Source organism: Cetorhinus maximus, chromosome 17 (genome assembly GCF_964194155.1).
Source record: "Cetorhinus maximus chromosome 17, sCetMax3.hap1.1, whole genome shotgun sequence".
Classification (NCBI taxonomy): domain Eukaryota; kingdom Metazoa; phylum Chordata; class Chondrichthyes; order Lamniformes; family Cetorhinidae; genus Cetorhinus; species Cetorhinus maximus.
In genome coordinates this window covers 24,973,821-24,986,441 of record NC_135895.1, presented here as the reverse complement: position 1 = coordinate 24,986,441, position 12,621 = coordinate 24,973,821, and the positions used below count along the sequence as shown (strand labels likewise).

Sequence of the window (12,621 nt, the reverse complement as noted above, 5' to 3'; positions counted from 1 at the left end):
CTATAGGGGAGAGGAAAGTGGACATATTTGAGGTAATAGCACAACATTTGAAACTGGAAGGGATACCAGGGGGTTTTCCAGGGGGTGAATCAATTGAGTTAGCTAGGATTCAATTGCAAATGAAGCAGCTTTAACACAAAAAAGAAAATCTTAAACTTGAACAGGAACGAGAATTGGAATTGAAAAGGCTTGAGAGAGAGGAAAAAGAAAATTAACGAACAGAAGAAGAAAGAGAAAGAGCATTTAAGAAGCTGGAACTGGAATTTCAGGCAAAGAATTAAGAAAGAGAGGCAAAGGAGAGAGAGAAGGAACGAGAAAGGGAATACCAGCTTAAATGCCTGGAATTAAAAAAAGAGGCCCCAGATGCTGAAGTAAATTTTGATGACAAAAAAACTTCCCCCCTATCTAAAGCCCAGTGGGGAGATGTTTAAATTTGTACAAACCCTTCAAGAATTTGAGGAAAGGGGTGTAGAGGCATTCTTTATTTTGTTTGAGAAGGTAGCTAACCAAATGAAGTGGGCAAAAGAAAACTGAACAAAAACAGAATTACCTGGAAAAACTCAGCAGGTCTGGCAGCATCGGCGGAGAAGAAATCAGTTAACGTTTCGAGCCTTCATGGCCCTTCGGCAGAACTGAAGCATAGTTAGAAGAAGGGAGAAATATAAATTGGTTTAAGGTGGGTGGGGGGTGGGGGGTGGGGGGGGGGGGAAAGAGAGACACATTGAGGGTGTGGTGATTGTGGAGATGAGCAGATAATCAAAAGATGTCACAAACAAAACGGTCAAAGAGGTGTCGAAGGTGGTGACATTTGTTCTTCACCACCTTCGACACCTCTTTGACCCTTTTGTTTGTGACATCTTTTGATTATCTGCTCATCTCCACAATCACCACACCCTCAATGTGTTTCTCTCCCCCCCCCCCCCACCCACCTTAAACCAATTTATATTTCTCCCTTCTTCTAACTATGCTTCAGTTCTGCCGAAGGGCCATGAAGGCTCGAAACGTTAACTGATTTCTTCTCCGCCGATACTGCCAGACCTGCTGAGTTTTTCCAGGTAATTCTGTTTTTGTTTTGGATTTCCAGCATCCGCAGTAGCTTTTAGCTTTTTGTTTTTAAAGAAAACTGAACATTGCTACTACAGAGTATGTTGGTGAGTAGAGCTAATGAAGTTTATGTATCACTTTAAGAAGAGGTTTCTATGGACTGTGATGCAGTAAAAAAAAAAGGCTATTCTTAGCATGTGTGAGTTGGTGCCTGAGGCATGCTGGCAAAAATTTCAAAATATAAGGAAACAGCCTGGGCAGACCTATATTAAATTTGGGAGAGTAAAGCAAAGAAATGTTGACCCCACAAACCCGAGAAGGGTAGAAAGTGGGAAGGTGAAATGAAGGCAAGTAGCCAGGGAAGAGAAGGAACAGCTGGGAACTCCCCGGAGCTCCTCCTCAGACCAGAAAGAAAGGTGCTGAGGGTGGAAGTGATATTCAAAGGCTTAAATGTTTCCATTGTAAAAGGTCAGACAGGTTCGTGCGGATTTCTGGAAGTTGCACGGGAAATCCATGGGACTTTTTGGAGCACGTAAGGGCAATTCAGGAAAAGAAGCCCTTACTGAAAATACAACAGATCAAGTTGTAGCGTTAACTACAGCTGTGAAATGGAGTGTAAACACTGCTGTGAATTCGCAGGAGGCGAATACGATACATGAGAGTCATAAAGAATTCTTATCAAGAGGAAACGTAACCACTCAAATGAGACAACTAAACCTATAATTATATTAAGAAATATAGGAGCCAGTCAAATGCTTTTGCTGGGGAAAGGCATAGCTTTTCCATCAGAGAGGGCATTAAAAACTAAATCTTAAAAAATGGTATTGGCAGGGAACATATACCTGTACCTTTGTACCGGGTGTACTTGGAGTGTGACCTAGTGTCTGGGACAGTGATGGTAGGGGTTGTCCAGAAGTTACCCGTAGATGGAGTTGACTTAGTCCTGGTAAATGAATTAGCTTGAGCAAAGGTAGTAGCTTCTCCCATAATTAGAGAAAGCCGAAATGAGGTTAAAGAGATGGAGCAGTTACAGGAAAAGTTCCTGGAACTTTTTCCTTTGTGTTTGATGACCCATCCTGAGCGATGGCTAAGCAAAGTCCATCATTGGGGGTAAAAGTGGTACCACAGACAGATATTTGGTTAGCTGAAACTTTCTTTAAAGGCTTAGATAATCCAAAAGAGATGTTTAGTAAATCTTCTCCAGTTGAGGCTCAACAAGCTGATCCAGGGTTAAGTAAGATAGCACAATCAGCCCAAGCTGAAACTGAGGAAGTTCCAGAATGTTGTTATATTAAAAATGAGATACGAACAAGGAAATGGAGACCTCCTCACAGGCCTGCAGATGAAGCGTGGACAGTTGTTCATCAGGTAGTGGTGCTGCCCAAATATCATAAAGAGATATTATGATAGCACATAAAGTTCTTATAGCAGGACATGTAGGGATACGGAAAACTCATGCGTGGATAAACCAGCAGTTTTACTGGCCAGGTCTTCACGAGGATGTGGTGCAGTTTTGTAAAACGTGCCATACTTGTCGGATAGTGGGAAAGCCACAATGTGCAATCAAACTGGCACTCTTAATTCCCATACCAGTGTTCAGGGAACCATTTAGTAGGGTGTTAGTAGATTGTGTGTGGGACCGTTACAAGAACGAAAGCAGGACACTAGTGTATCCTTATTATTATGGATATGACAACTTGACTTCCAGAGGCCATCCCTTTAAGAACAATTACAGCTAAAGTAGAGGTAGAGAAGGAGTAACCTAATTTTTTACTCTGTGGATTACCGGTGGAGATCCAGTCAGAGCAAATTTCAAATTTTGTCTAACATTTTTCAAGACATAATGAGTAGTTTGGGTACAAAACAGTTGAAGTTCACAGCATATCATCCATAGACACAGGAAGCTTTAGAGAGGTACCATCAAACCCTCAAAGCAATGAATAGACCATATTGACATGCTATCCCCATGATTGGATAAAGGGCTTGACTTTCTTTTATTTGCTACCTGAGATTCACTGAATGAATGAATCTGCCTGTTTTGAATTAATTTATGGACATGAGATTAGAGGTCCTTCGAAGTTAATCAAAGAAAAGTTTTGGGGACAGAGGGATGAATCCTCTATGTTAGATCATGCAGCTGTTCCAGGAACATACATACGAACATACAAACATACAAACAAGGAGCAGGAGTAAGCTATTCAGCCCCTTGAGCCTGCTCCGCCATTTAATAAGATCATGTTAATCTGATAGTAACCTCAAATCTGCATCTTGCCTACCCCCGATAACCTATCAGCCCCTTCTGACCAAGAATCTATCCACCTCTGCCTTAAAAATATTTAAAGACTCTGCTTCCACTGCCTTTTCAGGGAGAGAGTTCCAAAGACTCACTATCCTCTGAGAGAAAAAATTTCACTTCATCTCTGTTTTAAATGGGTGACCCCTTATTTTTAAACTGTGACCCCTTAGTTCTAGATTTTCCCACAAGAGGAAACATCCTCTCCACATCCACCCTGTCAAGACACCTCAGGATCTTATATGTCTCAATCAAACTGCTCTCACTATTCTAATCTCCAGCAGATATAAGCCTAGCTTGCCCAATCTTTCCTCATAAGGAAACCCGCCCATTCCAGGTATTAGTCTAGTAAACCTTCTCTGAATTACTTCCAATGCATTTATATCCTTCCTTAAATAAGGACCAGCTCATGGGAGCCTGCAAAGCGGCTCAAGAACATCTTAAAGTTTCTCCAACAAAGTTGAAGGAATGGGCAGATAAACAAGCTGCAACTCGAACATTACAACCAGGGGATGCAGTGTTAGTGTCTTTAGAGGGGAAACCTCTGAAAGCATGGTTCAGTGGTCCATGCAAAAGAGAGTTGGTGAAATAAATTTTTAATTTAATTTAATAGCTGGTAAGCTAACACTGAAATATTCGGACAGTTAGACACCATATTTTCATACTTAAGAGGCAGGACAATGAGAAGTTCTAGTAAGGTTACTTATAGAATTTAAAGGAATCTGTATGTATAAACCAGGGTGAACAACTTTAGCCATGCATGTTGTGGATGTAGGGGAATCTACTCCTATAAAACAACATCCTTATTGTTTAAGCTGAGAGAAACAAACTCAAATGAAAGCAAAATTTTGATATATGTTAGAAAATCATTTAACTGAACCTAGTCAAAGCAGTTGGGGCTCTTCAGTAGTGTTAGTGCTTAAACCTGATGGGTCAACCAGATTCTGCATTGATTATAGAAAGGTTAATGCAGTAACAAAAACAGATTCCTACCCAATCCCTCATTTAGAAGATTGTATTGACAGGGTTGGCAGTGCCACGTTCCTAACTAAGATTGATTTATCGAAAGGATACTGGCAAGTACCTTTAACATCGTGAGCTGAGGAGACATCAGCTTCCGTCATACCAAATGGGCTATATCAATGCCGAGTGATACCATTTGAGCTAAAAGATGCTTCAGCCACTTTCCAAAGGCTAATGAATCAAGTTGTAACTAGTGTTCCTAACTGTGTAGTTTACTTGGATGATGTATCGATTTACAGCAGCACTTGGAAAGATCATTTAAAACAATTGGAAGCCCTATTTAAACAATTGCAGTTGGCAGATCTAGTGATAAACCTTGCCAAGAGTGAGTTCACGAAAGCATGAGTAACTTATCTAGGGTATACGGCAGGGCAGGGGCAAGTGCTGCCAAAAACAGTGAAAGTACAGGCTTTGGTAGAATTCTCCAACCCTAAAACAAATTGGGAAATCATGAGATCTTTTTTAGGGATGTGCGGCTTCTATTGTAAGTTTGTGCCAAACTTCAGCACAGTAGCTGCTCCACTAATGGATTTATTGCAAAATAAGGCAAAGGTGGTATGGCCGAGAGAGTGCCAGACAACTTTTGAGAAGCTGAAGGCGATCCTAACTAGCTGATGTTATCTGCCCCTAATTTCACTAAATCCTTCAAGGTGGCAATCAATGCTGGTGACTTTGGTGCAGTCTTATTGCAAGAAGATGAATCGGGCATAGAGAAGCCAGTGGGATACTTTTCTAAAATTAAATTGGCATCAAAAGAGATGTTCTACGGTAGAAAAGGAAACCCTGAGAATGTTACTGGCTCTCAAACATTTTGAAGCATATCTCCGTCATGGCTGTAAAGAAACACTAGTATTGGCTTTTGTAGAAAAAATTAAGACTCAGGATGACAGACTGTTCTGATGGAGCCTGCTAATACAGCCTTATAACGTAAAGATTGTTCATATTGCTGGGAAGGATAATGTAATTGCTAATGCATTATCAAGAATGCAATTTTTGTAGAATTATCTGGAAATCAAGGAAATCAGACAAAATTATACTCCTGTATAAGGAGTGAATGACTGAGTGAGGCATGTTTGAATTGTGTTTTACATATATTGTATATATCTTTTCCTGCACACTTTGTAATGGAACATATTTGAAAATGGTAGAGAAATGTTAGAACCAAATCTACCAGAACTATACTTTCTTTTAAAATTTGGAAGGACATTGCATTATTTGGACACTTAGGAGCTGACTTGGATTTTTAAAAAATGCCAGAAGTTCATCTTGGAAAAGGCATGCTTCTCCAGTCCAAGAAATCACATGACATCAGCTAAATGACCAGCATGGCAATTGTGGAAGAGAGATATTTGTCTTTAATTCTTTAATTGATGGGAAAAAAAACTGCTTTAAAGGCAAAGGCCTGGTGATTTACTGGAAGTCTCTTGAAGGAGGAGCTTCATGTTTTAAATTTGTTGTTTTGAACTCAGTTGGGAATGAACTGAGAAGGGAAAAAGCTGCCCAGCTCGCGCTCTCCTTGCCTTCAAATCCAGTGTGGTTATCAGTTTCCGGCTAGGAATCCTCATCTCAAGGGAACTTGTCTGTATTTGGAAACCCGAGAGGTTGAGATGAGAAGGATTGATCTGGCTCTATTTTCCTCCACGCTGAAGCTCTGTTGGTGAGAATCTCCAGACATCTACTGGGACTAGCAGCCCATCCTCACATGAGGGAGCACCAGATTGACAGCGTCAAAACCCTGTGAACTTTATCTTTTAGAAATTGTTTTTCTTCAACTGTCCATCTCTGCAGAGACCCTATTTGTTTGTTCTTTGTTTTTATATGTGTGTGTGTGGGCGCGCGCGCACGCGTGCTAGGGTATTTTAAAAGGGATAGATAGTTAGACTTCCAGATTGCAAATTGTGTGTTAACCAGTTCTTGCAACTTGTTTTAGAAAAGTTTCATTTTATAATTAATCAGTCAGTCTGAGTTTATTGAAAGAAATCTGGTTAAAGTCTCTTTTATTCTGGGTCTAACAGTAGCAAAGGTAAATAATTGGCCATTTTGCTAAGTGAATTAATCATTTATGCTAATGGTACGATCTGTGGAGTAGTGGGGCTAGACAAACTGCGCACTCCTCCTATCCCAGTCATAACAGGAAATGCAAAAGATTTATATGTGTTATAGGGAGTGCTGTTGGATGAAGTTGTTATGAAATGGTTTTATGGTGATGGCTTTTATTTCATGGTTTTTCCCAAGAGGACACTGTGGTTGGACATAACAGAGAGGTGAGAAATTTTAGAGTAACGGTGATGTGAAGGGGCCAGGGTTGAGCACCCGGTCATGGTCAGCACATCTGGAGCAAAGGCTATCAGATGCCTCCTCCTCCTTTTTTCTCTCCCTCCTGGTCCTGAGGTACCCTTTGAAGCTGGTGCCCTTACAAGTACAAAGTTATGGGAGACGCAGCAGACTACCATGACCTTGGAGCCATACTCTGGCAAGTATTAGAGGGCTCCTCCTCAGCAGTCCAGACAGTGGAACTGTTGTTTAGGACACTGATGGTTTGCTCCACAATGCTCCTGGTGGCGGCGTAGTTCTCATTTTAGACGCCTTGGCCATGCATGTTGGGGTGGTGGAGGAGAGTCATGAACCAAGTTTACAGCGGGTATCCTTTGTCACCCAGCAGCCAGCCTCTGGTTCTTCATGGTGGCCCAAAGATAGTGAGTTTGGCTGACTGCCACAGCTTGAAGGTGTTGTGACTACTGCCAGGAGAGCAGACATTCACCAGTAGGATCTTCTAGGCATAGTCACACACCATGTTTATGAAGAGGTAGTCTTTGCAGGTGCAGTGCTTCTCCCCATTGATATGTGGGGCCCACAGAGGGTCAAATTGGACCAAAAATTGATCTTGATGGCCACTGGCAGTGCCATCCACTGCCCTGCTGCGCAGCTGCAGATCCAATTGCAAAAAGCAATGTTCAAAGACGATCTCCTTGGTGAATTGTAGCCACATGGCGGAGGTGGAGGTAGGAGAAATACTCCTGTAAAGACACCTGGTGAGTAGGGCCTTCTATTGAGAGCTCTTCTCCTCATTCCAGTCTGTGCAGCTTCTCCTCTCCACCTCCAAGTCATGCTGCAGTCCAAGAGGAACCATAGCTGTAGCTCCCATTGCTGAAAGGAGGCTTTCTCTTGATAGGCCTTCCAACTCACCTGACCTCCTTGACAGAGTCCAGCACCGTTCTTTTCTGAATCCAAAACCTTGGTCAATTCCTCGAAAACACTCTGCACAATACTTCCACTAACTCTGCAGCAACAAAAAGGGGCAAAAGACCTCATCTGTAAGTTGAATGGTGATTCCTTTAAATAGGTTCAGTGGGGGTGTCAGGAAGTGGTCCCTGCTGGGGGTGTTAAAGAGAGGGTATTAATAGTACCTGCGAGGTCCAAACTAGCAGCTTGACATCACAATCCAACCACTCTGCATTCTTCTGCTCTTCTCGAATGGTGCCATGGGGCAGAATTATTCGGACAGTGTGGCTTCCAACCCCACTCCACCACTGAAAAAGTCAGCAGGGAATGCATCCCACTCCTGTGGGTTCCCCTGCAGCCATTTAACACTCTGTTGAGCATTACTTGGCAAGAGACAGGCCTTCTGCCCCTCATTTGGAGAGGAACTCCCCCCTCAACAGAGCAGCAGCCAATCAGATTGGCCGGCAGATCTCTAATCCGAGCAGAGCCACTGGGAGCAGTGGCTACTGCTGGTACCACACCAAGTCCCACAGAACAAAGTGCCAGGAGCCCAGGATGCAAGTAAGTCCGGGAGTCTCAGAGTGGGGCCAGGAGAGGAGACCCTGGGTGGATGGGGGAGGGTTGGGGAGGGAACAACCGTGATGGAGTAAGATTTTGGATGCAGGCCCCTGATCAGGAAAGGGGATGAGTGAGGGAGGCACGCACCTGTCCTGCCCAATACCCGAGCAAGGCTAAACTGCCGGGCTTTAACCTTCCATCCCTGACCTCCTCCTATTGGCCTAGAAAATTAGCCAGCGGGAAGTGGCCCTAAGCAGCCATTAATTAACCACTTAAGGGCCTAGGGCCTCATTTGTAGTGAGGGTGGTTGCCATCCTAAGCCTCACTGCCCCCGATCAAATCACTGCCAGGTTGAGGGTGGGCAGGTAGGCAGCAGGAAGGACACCAGCCGAATTTATGGGCCCCCTCGCCTCCAAATCTACAGGCAAGGGGACCATAAAATTCAGTCCATGGGATATTTTATATTCTCCTGAGAGATCAGAAGGATTCTTGGTTTAATGCCACACCGCAACGGATGGCATGGATGAGGATTTCAGTAGCACATGGGATTAGGTACAGGTAGCTGCGTAGAGGTGGAAGTAGATGTTCTTCCCTTCTACACTACCATCTTCATTTCCCCTTAAAATCTATCTGTGATGGAAAAGATTTGGAGTTAGAAACTCAGCTAGGGATGTGATCCATCTGGGCTTGCCTGAGACAATAGCTGGGGAGGAGCATGGAACTCAAAGCAAGAGCTCATACCAATATCTTTCATCTTTCTAATGTTGAACTAGAGGAAATGGCAGTTCATCCAAGACTGGGTATGTCTAGCAGGGCAGAAACCTGATTCACACTTAGAGCTGGGAGAAAGCTGGGCACAAACTTGGAAGACTTTAGAGAGGAAAGTGGGGTTGGAGATGGGTCATTAGTTTGACTGATAGACTCATGGACGTTTACAGCACAGGAGGAGGCCATTCGGCCCATTATGTCCATGCTGATCAACAAAGATCTGACTACACTAATCCCATTTTCCAGCACTTGGCCCATAACCCTATAGGCTTCAGCAACGCAAGTGAATATCTAAATACTTCTTAAAATAAAATAAATAAAAGCAGGGATGTGCTGCTGAGGCTTTATAAGGCTCTGGTCAGACCACATTTAGAATATTGTGAGCAATTTTGGGCTCCGTATCTCAGGAAGGATGTTCTGGCCCTGGAGAGGGTCCAGGGGAGGTTCATGAGAACGATCCCAGGAACGAAAGGCTTAACATATGAGGAACGTTTGAAGACTCTGGGTCTATACTCGATGGAGTTTAGAAGGATGAGGGGGGATCTGATTGAAACTTACAGAATACTGAAAGGCCTGGATAGAGTGGACATGGGGAAGATGTTTCCATTAGTAGGAGAGACTAGGACCCGAGGGCACAGCCTCAGAGTAAAGGGAAGACCTTTTAGAACAGAGATGAGGAGAAACTTCTTTAGCCAGAGAGTGGTGAATCCATGGAATTCATTGCCACAGAAGGCTGTGGAGGCCAGGTCATTGAGTGTATTTAAGACCGAGATAGATATGTTCTTGATTGGTAAGGGGATCAAAGGTTACGGGGAGAAGGCGGGAGAATGGGGTTGAGAAACTTATCAGCCATGATTGAATGGCGGAGCAGACTCGATGGGCCGAATGGCCTAATTTCTGCTCCTATGTCTTATGGTCTAAATGTAATGAGAGTTTCTGACTCAACCACCCTTTCAGGCAGTGAGTTACAGACTCCCACCACCCTCTGGGTGAAAAAATTTATCCTCAACTCCCCTCTTAGCCTTCTACCTCTTACCTGAAATCTATGTCCCCTGGTTATTGACCCCTCTACTAATAGAAAAAGTGCTTTCCTATCCACTCTATTTATGCCCCTCATAATCTTACACACCTCTATCAGGTCCCCTTTCAACCTTTGCCGCTCCAAGGAAAACAACCCAGCCTATTCAATCTTTCCTCATAGCTCAGACCCTCCAGCCCAGGCAGCATCCTGGTAAATCTACTCTGCATCCTCTCCAGTGCAATCACATCCTTCTGATAATGTGGTGACCAGAACTGCATGCAGTACTCCAGTTGTGACCTAACCAGTGTTTTATACAGTTCTAGTATAACCTTTCTGCTCTTGTATTCTATGCCTCGGCTAATAAAGGCAAGTATCTCATATGCCTTCTCAACCACCTTATTTACCTGCCCTGCTACCTTCAGGGATCTGTGGATATGCACACCAAGGACCCTCTGATCTTCAGTATTTTCCAGGGTCCTACCATTCATAGAGTAATCCCTTGCCTTTTTAGCCCTCCCCAAGTGCATTACCTCACACTTTTCCAGGTTGAATTCCAATTGCCACCGTTCTGCTCACCTGACCAGTTCATTGCTATCCTCCTGCAGTTTACGGCTATCCTCCTCACTATTTACCACCCTATCAATTCTCGTATCATCTGCAAACTTCTTGATCATATCCCTTACATTTAAGTCCAGATCATTTATGTACACCAGAAACATCAAGGGCCCCAGCACCGAGCCCTGTGGAACTCCATTAGAAACAGACTTCCAGTCACAAACATCCCTCTACCATCACCCTCTGCTTCTTGCCTCTCAACCAATTTTGGATCCAATGTGCCACTTTGCCTTGGATCCCATGGGCTCTTACTTTCTTGACCAGTCTGCCATGAGGGACCTTATCAAAAGCCTTGCTAAAGTCCATGTAGACCACATCAAATGCGTTACCCTCATCAACACTCCTGGTTACCTCCTCAAAAAATTCAATCAAATTTGTCCAACACAAACTTCCCTTAACAAATTCATGCTGACTATCCCTGATGAATCCGTGTCTCTCCAAGAGCAGATATATTCTGTCCCTCAGAATGCTTTGTAGTAACTTCCCCACCACTGAAGTTAGACTGACTGGCAATGTTAGCAGTCCTCCAGTTCTCTGGCACTTCACCTGTGGCCAGAGAGGATTTGAAAATTACTGCCAGGTCCCCTGATATCTCTTCCCTTGCCTCCCTCAGCAACCCGGGATACATCTCATCTGGGCCTGTAGACTTATCCACTTTTAGGGCCACTAAACCTGCTAGTACCTCTCTCTCCATGTTAACTTCCTCTAATATTTCACAGTCCTCCACCCTGATGTGTATACCTGCATTGTCCTTTTCCATTGTGAAGACTGATGCAAAGTATTCATTGAGGACTGTACCCACGTCTTCTGGGTCCACACACAGATTACCTCTATGGTCCCTAATTGGCCCTGCTCTTTCCCTAGTTATTCTCTTGCTCTCTATGTATTTTTAAAAACCCTTTGGATTTTCCTTTATTCTACCCAACAATGCTTTCTCATGCACTCTCTTAACTTTCCTAATTTTCTTTTGAAGTTCCCCCCTGCACTTTTTATACTCCTCTAGGGACTCTGCCATATTGAGCCCTTGGTATTTGCCATAAGCTTCTCTTTTTTTCTTAATCCTAACCTTTATTTCTTTTGACATCCAGGGTTCTCCGGACTTGGTACACACCTCCCCCCCGCCCCCCCAACTTTGTTTTAATGGGAACATATTTGCCCTGTACTCTCGCTATTTCTTCCTTGAATGCCTCCCACTGCTCTGACACAGTTTTATCTGCAAGTAGCTGCTCCCAGTCCACTTGGGCCAAATCGTATCTCATCTTAGTAAAATTAGCCTTTCCCCAGTTTAGAATTTTTATTCCTGGCCCAACCTTAACCTCTTCCATAACGATTCTAAGTCTGAGTTATGCTGCTGACTGCCTGTTCCAGGGTCCTCCTCTTGCACTCTCCTCTCCTCTTTGCACAAACGGAAGGACAGAGAGTGGTTTAGTTTTGAGAAGGGGATGATGATGGCCTATTTGAAATATAAGGAGCCATTTATAATGTCCAGAGCAGACTTGTAAGGATGTGGGATAGAGGAATGCTGCTGGTGAAGAATGCAATGAGGTGGTTAGAAATAGATTTGTCTGTGAAATAAAGCAAGAGAATAAAGAGACTAGGGAAGATGGCAAGGTTAGGATACATGGCTGTGAATATGGGTAGGAGAGAATATGTGGAGGGAGAGGTGGGAAATGAGAAGGAATTTGGAGGAGAGTGGGCAAGTGGTGCTGAGATGCAGATTGAAATCATCATGGACAAGTGAGAAGCTTTTCTATGAATATAGAACACAAGGCAGATACCCATGCATACAATTTCCTGTCTTTAGTGGCTTCTTCACTATGATTTGAAGTTGTTGAAAGTGATCATCCAGCTTATTGAAACCAGTCCACAAAGCATCATTAACTAATGGCAAATTTACCCAGATCGATGGTTGAAATCCCAGTCCAAAATTTGCAAACCCTTGCCTCAGATTTTGGCAGTTGACAATTTTCTCATATGGTGGAAAGAGTAGAAGTTGGGGTAACACAGGTTTCCAGACCAAGGTCCTGATAGGAAGATCCATTGTCATTTCCTAATTGGCCCTCTCATAAAGAAAGTG

At 43.5% G+C, this 12,621-nt stretch overlaps 1 protein-coding gene across 1 annotated transcript in view; it reads left to right on the top strand.

The window, feature by feature from the left end:
• The window catches only part of c17h1orf210 (chromosome 17 C1orf210 homolog), a 51,061-nt gene that overhangs the window by 16,056 nt on the left and 22,384 nt on the right, over positions 1-12,621 (top strand). The window lies entirely within an intron of this gene.